Source organism: Prionailurus viverrinus, chromosome F2 (genome assembly GCF_022837055.1).
Source record: "Prionailurus viverrinus isolate Anna chromosome F2, UM_Priviv_1.0, whole genome shotgun sequence".
Classification (NCBI taxonomy): domain Eukaryota; kingdom Metazoa; phylum Chordata; class Mammalia; order Carnivora; family Felidae; genus Prionailurus; species Prionailurus viverrinus.
In genome coordinates this window covers 27081072-27089309 of record NC_062578.1, presented here as the reverse complement: position 1 = coordinate 27089309, position 8238 = coordinate 27081072, and the positions used below count along the sequence as shown (strand labels likewise).

Below are 8238 nucleotides of genomic sequence, written 5' to 3'. Positions count from 1 at the left end.
AAGCTGGATGCATTTAATAATAGTGATAGTGATATATATTGGCTATGATGTAGCTTTCTTACTTAGGATATTATTGTGATTATGGAGCCACTAGTTTAAATAGACCGTAGTTATTTGGCAGAAAGATCCTATAATAAATACATTACATCCATATTAATACCAAGGAGCAATTAGTAACTTTCAAGTTGAGATTCAGTTTATTTATATACATCCTTCTCCAGATTCTCATTAAGTGCTACCCCTGTTTGTTATGTTTTAACAGATGTATGAGACACCAAAGAGGAAATATGTCAAATCAAATTGTTTATTATTTGATCTTAAAAGATGATCAAGAGGAGCAAATGTCCAATGTTTAAATTCTAGGACCTAAAATAAATATTTCAGAAGACTCTCATCTTTTGTTGATTACTGAAATACACAACAGAATCTCACTTCCTCACTACTTAATTTGCTGTTAAGAAATAATTTCTTGAAAAGAATTGCTTTGTCTGACAAAAATGGAAGATGGAAGGTCTACCGAAATAAGCATTGTGTGTGTGCATATAGATATTGATATAGATAGATACAGATATAGATATAGATTGCCCACTTTGGCTGCACACATAATAAAACTGAAATGATACAGAGAAGATTAGCATGGCCCCCCATAAGGATGACACACAAATTTGTGAACTGTTCCATATTTTTGCTATAAATGAAAGTTAAGATAGTAATCCTAAGTTTTTATCACAAGAAAAATATTTTTTTGTAACTGTATGAGTTAATTATGTTAAGTAAACTTGTAATTACTTCATGATATATGTAAATCAAATCATTATGCTGTGTCTCTTAAATGAATGCAGTGCTATATGTCAATTATATCTCAGTGAAACTGGAAAGACTGATTATGCCACAAAGGCACAAACTGAAAGGTAAAAAAAAAATAATCATAGCAACAAAATAATGTTAGTCTATTTTACTGAATACTGAGTTAGTGCAGGTTCTGACCCAGGTATTTTTTCACAAAAATTCTAGGAAGTAGTTAATACCAGTTATATTTCTTCCCAATTTACAAACATAGAAACTGAGAATTTTTTCTTACTTAAACTCCATAAACACTTATACTAGAAGTGCTTAAATACCAGTGAAAGAACTTGGTTTCCAAACTATGACTGGTGAATACAATGTTTCAGGGGGATAATATGCTCCTTCTATTACTGCCACAAAATATTACTTTGGTTAAAAAGAGAATGATTGATTGACTGATTGACTAGTTATGACAACCCTATTTACCCTCACTTTCAAGTCTATTAAGAATTGTCCAGCTGCTACAGGTTTGAAAATGTTTGTAAGTGAGAAAGAATGCCCTTGATAAATGCAGTGTTTTACTCTGTCAAAATGTAACAAAACTTTAAAAAGTGACTATTACTAAAGCACAATTAAACATTTTTTAAGGGCATGGATTTTGGGTTTATAAATCCATGATATACATTTCAAGTTCTGGCAAATAGCAGAGAATTAGGTCTTCAAAGGGATCCTGGAAGGATGTCTATGGTCAAATGCATTTTCCAAAAGATACTCAATAACTGTTGTTTCCTTATTCTCACAAGGATCACACACTACAAATCTATAGCTATTTGGCCATTGTCATATTACTCTTGACTTACACTCCATTCTTACCATAAACAAAATAGTGACTGGGGACAAGTAGAAGATTTCCAGTTCTTAATTGCATACCAAGAATTACAGAGAACCTTGGTAATGTAAGATTTGAGGTAGATTAGTTTAAAGCCAATGACTTCTTGGCTCTGTCTTTCTCTCAAAAATAAATAAAAACGTTAAAAGAAAAGAAAATGTTATTGAAAGTAGAAACATTTTCAAGCTAGCCCACAAAAGTATCCTCAAACCCAAAATACTTGGGCTCCCTTTGTACCTTTTGGGATATTTATATTGGAATTAAACTACACAGCCTTTGAGAGTTACCTAAACACTATTTATACAATCTGCTAATAGCAAATTATGTTCTTAAAAATAGATAATAATTCAATCTATCTAAAAATATTTTGTAGCTAAAACTAAAATTGATAAAATGAATAAAAAAGTATTGGGAAAGGACTAACATACATAATGTTTGTATAATTCTATATTTATAAACTTCTGTTTAGGCTATCTGAGGAAACTCTAATATATAACACAAATTAATGTATATGTGTACATACACATGTATGTATACCCAAATCTGAAGGTAAAGCCCATAGTATATGCCAGACTTTCAAAGGAATCTCGTATCTAAGAAACATTAAAGATTGAGGGCATAGAACTCAATTTTAATAAGTTTGTTTTTTTCTTATAACTACTACAGTCTATTATACCAGTCTCTAAAGAGTAACAAATATTTGATAGTTCACAAAATCAAAATTTATGTATAGTAAAGTGGTTAACGGGAACATTCTGGAGTCTGTCTGCTAAGTTTTGAATCTCAGTTCTGCCACAGGTGACCACAGACAAATAATAATTTCTAATTGTCTCCTTTTAATTTTTGTAAATTGGGAAATTTATAGGGCTTCCCTTTTAGCTTTATTATGAGGAATAAGGAGAAAACTCGAGTAATACACTTAGACTATTGCTTAGTACAGAATAAATGTTCATAAATGAGTTCTTATTATAATACTTACCTTTGCTGAGTGGAAGCACTTATACAGTTAAAGATATATGCATTGTGTGCTTATTTATTTTGAAATCAACCTGGATTGTATATTTGTCCCAGATACCAAAACATATATAGAATTTATTATCTTTTATGTCACTCTTAAATGATAAAAACAGTATATGATTTAAGAATATATACATTTACACATACATATCCATAGTTAAAATGAACAACCCAGTCTTTTTCTTCCATTGTAGGGAAAAACTCAGTTCATTCTTCCTCTTGTGTGTCTCCTGTACTATTCACACAGCACACTTCATTCTGGCACTTCTGGTCACCAAATGTGTAGGCTTTTTCCCCTACAACAAGCGATTCTCTGAGACATCAGCTGTGTGTCCTATAATTTAAGTCACTTTTAATACTATACCTGGAGATGGTATCAGACCCCACAGGTTAAGGGCTCGGTCTCATGAGACTGTGCCCCCTCTTAATTTCAGATGTCAGTCACAAGGAGTAGGTCTTCAGGTTATTCACCACTTCTGTCTGATTTGGCTATAAATCAGAGGTTCTTGTGACCCTTTCTCAGTTTCAGTTGAATTGTTAGAGTGGCCCACAGAACTCAGGAAAATACTTACTTACGTTTACCAGTTTAGTAAAGGATATAATAAAGGACAGAGATGAAGAGACACCAAGGGTCTTGCGGAGTCTGGGTATGCCACTCTCTCGGTGAGGATGCATTGGCCAGCCAAGAAGCAGTCTGAACTCCTCTTATTGGGATTTTATGGAGGCTTCTTCTTCACATAGGCATGATCAGTTTTTTGCTCCATTTCCAGCTTCTCTCCCCTCACTGGAGACTGGGGAGAGGGGCTGAAAATTCACAGCTTCCAATCATGCCTTGGTCTTTCTGGTGACCATTCCCCATTGAGGAGCCATGCAAGAACCCACACAGAGTTGTCTTAATAGAACAAAGGATGCTTACAGTGCTCTTCTCACTCAGGAAATTACAAAGGTTTTAGGAGCTCGGTGCCAGGAGCTGGAGGCAGAGACCAATAAATATAGTTTCTATGATGTCACAGTAATGAAACTATAACCAAGTACACCAATATCAAAAGTTTGGTTACCCTGGGGTGCCTGGGTAGCTCAGTTAGCTAAGAATCCAGTTACGGCTCAGGTCATGATCTTGGGGTTCCTGAGTTCAAGCCCTATGTTGGCTCTGTGCTGACAGCTCAGAGCCTGGAGCCTGTTTCAGATTCTGTGCCTCCCTCTCTCTCTGTCCCTCCCCTGTACATGCTCTGCCTCTTTCTCTCTCTCTCAAAATAAATAAACATCAAAACTTTGGTTCCTTTGGGTAAAAAAGGTTGGACAATATATAGAGAAGAAAGGGAGAGAGAAGTGAGCAAATACAGTGAGATAGTTACATGGATGAATGATTGTATGTTATTTTCTATATGTTTGAACTATATTAATAAAATATAAAATATGTACAAAAGTGCTAGAAACTTTAATGAATCTGGGCAACACTGGTAACTTTTTATTCAGTTTTTACTGTTTCAGAACTACAAGTTATGATATTATTCCAGAAGACCGTTTTTTTTTTATTAAGTATTACCCTTATCCCTCTTAAATATATATTAAATATATTGTTCACAATATATAATGACTATATTGGATAACAGAAAAATAAGATAAATTCATTCTTTTAGTAAAATAAAACATTTAAACATTGATAAAATCCAAGTGCGTGTTATCAGTAGATATATTTTTGCCTTATTAATTTTTCAGTCTGATATATAAGGATATATATTGCACTAAATCGCTAATTATTTAGTTTAAATAGGTCTTTATAATGCCTTGGGATCTTTAATTGATTACAAGGGTTGCTTTTCTGCTTGGGTTTAAGTTACAGTTAGAATTTAAAAAGATCTGCAGATATATACATTTATATACAATACAGACAGTTAGTTACATAATGTTGTTTGGCAATTCCTATGATAGGTAAGATATTTAGATAATTATTTAATACCTACTATGTGCCAAGAGCTGGGATGGACTCTGAGAAGATGACATTATAAGTTAATTACCTTGAGGATGATTTGTAGTCAAATAACTACAAAATTGTGAATTGTAAATTATGTTAATATATCTGTGTAAAAATGTTATAGAAGGTAAGAAAAAGGTGTGAAAACTCACAGACTGTGATTTATGTGACTTTATTTCTGAAAAGTAAAGCTTTTACATTCCGTCTTGGATACCTCTCTTGCTATCACCTATGCAGGGGCCGGCTGGTGTGGGGGGAGGTGAAATGACTGCTATTTACACACAATAACTAATGAAAGAGAGTCTCTTGGAATTGTGCCAACTGATGGCTCCTTGCAGGGGTGGTGATTTGTCTAAATGAAGATTGTTGTCTTGATTAATGAGATAACAAATACAGAAGTTTGTGAGATTAGATTCTCTGTTGGAAGGGCAAAATTTCATAGAATAAGCATGCTTTTGAAATAAAAAAAACACATTTTATTTTCTAGCTGACACTTTCACTCTTATTTGCTGTCAATAAAATAGAGCAAAATTGGTTATACGTGTGTCCTTTCATTCCTAATCCCAAGTTTCCTAGTGATACCCCTCTGCACACGCAGAAATATTCACACATCAGAGGATCTATGACCGAAAATGAAGGCCCCCATATGTTGCAATGTAATTAATTGGAGATTATAAGTAAAAGCTAAGCTCGTGACATATTCTATGGGAAAATCATCTTCCTTAAATAACAAGATAATCAATATGCAAATATCTGGTTTCTTGTAAGATTCAGACTATATACTCTAGTATTTAATAATTTAAGTATAGATATAAACCATATATAAGAAGGAATTAATAATAGAAAGCAATAAATGATTAATGAAAAAATATAAGTGAGATAAATGAGTAGAGTGTGCATTACGCAGTACCTTTGCTACTCTTACATGGTAAAGTGTTTTGAATTGATTAATTAGTTTGGGATTGGAGTGAAAGAGGGAACTCTAGCCAGGATTTGAAAGATTGTCACAATTTTGTTAAGTGGAGGAGACATGGGGGTTATTTTACTCATTCATTCAATAATTCATTCATTTAGTCAATTAGTAGGTAAAAAAAAATTTGAGCATCTAAGATGGACATCTAAGTAGCAAAATGGGCTTGTCACTGGATTGACAGATGTAAAGCCATTAGAAATGATCTCTGACCACATGGAACCACAAAGTTCATGATAAGTATTATGAAATAAATGTGCTATAATATTAAAACAGATAACTTTTAATTTAGACTTCTGAGTCACACAGAAAGCTTGTTTGTGAAATAAATATTGAAGGCTAGAAAAATGAATGGAGTGCAGGGACCAATATGTTCTCTGAAAATCAATTTTAGGAGCTCTTTCTGGGTTGCCTGACAATGGTCTCCCTTCCAGTAGCCAAATTCAATGTCCCTCAGAAAAGCCCTGTTTTGGGGCACCTGGGTGGCTCAGTCGGTTAAGTGTCCTACTCTTGGTTTCAGCTCAGGTCATGATTTCATGGTTTGTGGGCTTGAGCCCCACCTTGGTCACTGTGCTGACAGTGCATAGCCTGCTTGGGATTCTCTCTCTCTCTCTCTCTCTCTCTCTCTCTCTCTCTCTCTGCCCCTCCACTGCTTGCTCTGTCTCTCTCTCAAAGATAAATAAACTTAAAAGAGAAAAAGAAAAGTAAAGCTCCATTTGTGGGTATGGATGAACTTCTTCACTTCTCATAGAATGTCATACAGCTTGGTCACCCCAAAAGCACAGGAACAGAGGCAGGGGAGAGTTTGTCTTTCGAGTGAAGACTTCAGTCTTTTGGGCCCTTGAAGTCACTGCTTTAGCTGGGCAGCGTTCTCACAGATAATTTTGCACCTCCAGACTCCTCTTTTCATTTAATGCAAATAGGCCTTCATGCCACAGTGAGAAGCAGATAGCACTCTGCAGTGCATCTTCCCCTCTCCTATGTTCTCAGCTACATCCTCATCAAAAAAAAAAAAAAAAAAAAAGTAAATCAATACATTTAAGAGAGAAAAAAAAATCTCATCCTATCTCTTTTCGAAGGTTCCATATAACTGCTCTTACAAATATTTCCTTCGAATAGGAAAATGCACTAAATAATCTTGTAAATAACATCAGAAGTTTACAATAATAATCTGATAAAGTCTATTAGAGGAAATCCCTAAGGCATTCAAGGTGATAAAAGCAGACCCAATATTTGATATATCATTCAGTAGGGAACTCAGACACTGAGTATGAGTATGAGAAACATTTCCAGATACCCTATGCCTTTTTCCAGTCAAGTGTGATACATTTTCTATGTAATCTAGACAGGAGTGATCTAACCTAAGAATTTTAATTATATTATTAGTATCGCCAACCACAAAATTACATTGTGTTCTCCGTTCTATCACATTTTTTTTTTTTGAAAGAGAGAAAATGTGCAATGGGCTAACCTTTACTTCCATGGATCCAAATACACAATTATGGGCAGTGAAGATAGGTGCTGAAGGATGTCATCAGCATGGTATAAATCCGGAGATAGGGAGTTTTCCTTAATGTTATTTTAGTTACCTCCAAACACTGTTATATTAAAGACGTCTCAAGATATATGCAGAGAAACATTTGTAGAATGGAAATGTGTGCCCTGGGATTCTTTTAATTGTAGATTCTGTGCAGAGGTGTTTGTATTGATGAAATCTTGCTTTCATGCCTTTCTGTACAATGTTCTCAATTTCTTTAGATGGAAAGATTTCCATATCTGAAATATAAGGCATTGTAAGCAATACAATCCAAAGAATTCTCTTGTCATAAAACATTACAGGGCATCTCCTCCTCAGACATTTGAACTCTTCAGGGAGAAACAAATGTCATAAAAATGGTGCCAGTCTCACAATAGTGGCAATCCAATATGGCTACCTAACTCGTAGCTTCAGATTGTTTTCTGTTTTGCTAACCCAAAGGCTTTTTCCAATGTCCATATTTAATAATGTGACTATTATACAAAAAAATAACCTGAAAGTAAATACTAAAAATCAGGAGAATAGCAGATGAAAAATACATCTGGTGATGCTTCTGTGGTGTTAACAGCTGACATGTAATTAAGCTAACTCTAGCCTAAGCCTCATTATTATTATGCTTTAGTATCTGTGGGCTTTTAATTACTTGGCATGATGTGTGCCAGTGTGCTATTCAAATACCTCTATTTTCAGTTTCATTGTTTTTTGTTATACTTCCACTGTCATCTTTTCTTTTAATAATTTAAAGGTAACGATGGAGAACTTCTAACCCTCATGTCTCTGAACATAAATTTTAATGAAAATGGGTTCAACAGTTTTGATTCTGTTTTCTGTTGTTTGGAACTGACTAAAAGTCATGACTATTTAATAAAAGTGAGAAAAGAATCCAGCAAAGACCAAATTAGAGACACCTTCTAGTAGTTACATTGAAAATCTGTTGTTAAAAAAAACCTGGTTTTTTGGGGCGCCTGGGTGGCTCAGTCAGTTGAGCATTTGACTTCAGCTCAGGTCATGATCTCACGGTCTGTGGGTTTGAGCCCCACGTCAGGCTCTGTGCTGACCGCTCA

The 8238-nt window shown here is 34.5% G+C and overlaps 1 non-coding gene across 1 annotated transcript; it reads left to right on the top strand.

Annotated features, from left to right (window-relative positions):
- Positions 1–583: 583 nt before the first annotated feature.
- LOC125156817 (U6 spliceosomal RNA) lies at positions 584–687 on the top strand. The gene has a single exon (XR_007148795.1). It is a non-coding gene; the product is annotated as a U6 spliceosomal RNA (small nuclear RNA).
- The last annotated feature ends 7551 nt before the right edge of the window (positions 688–8238 follow it).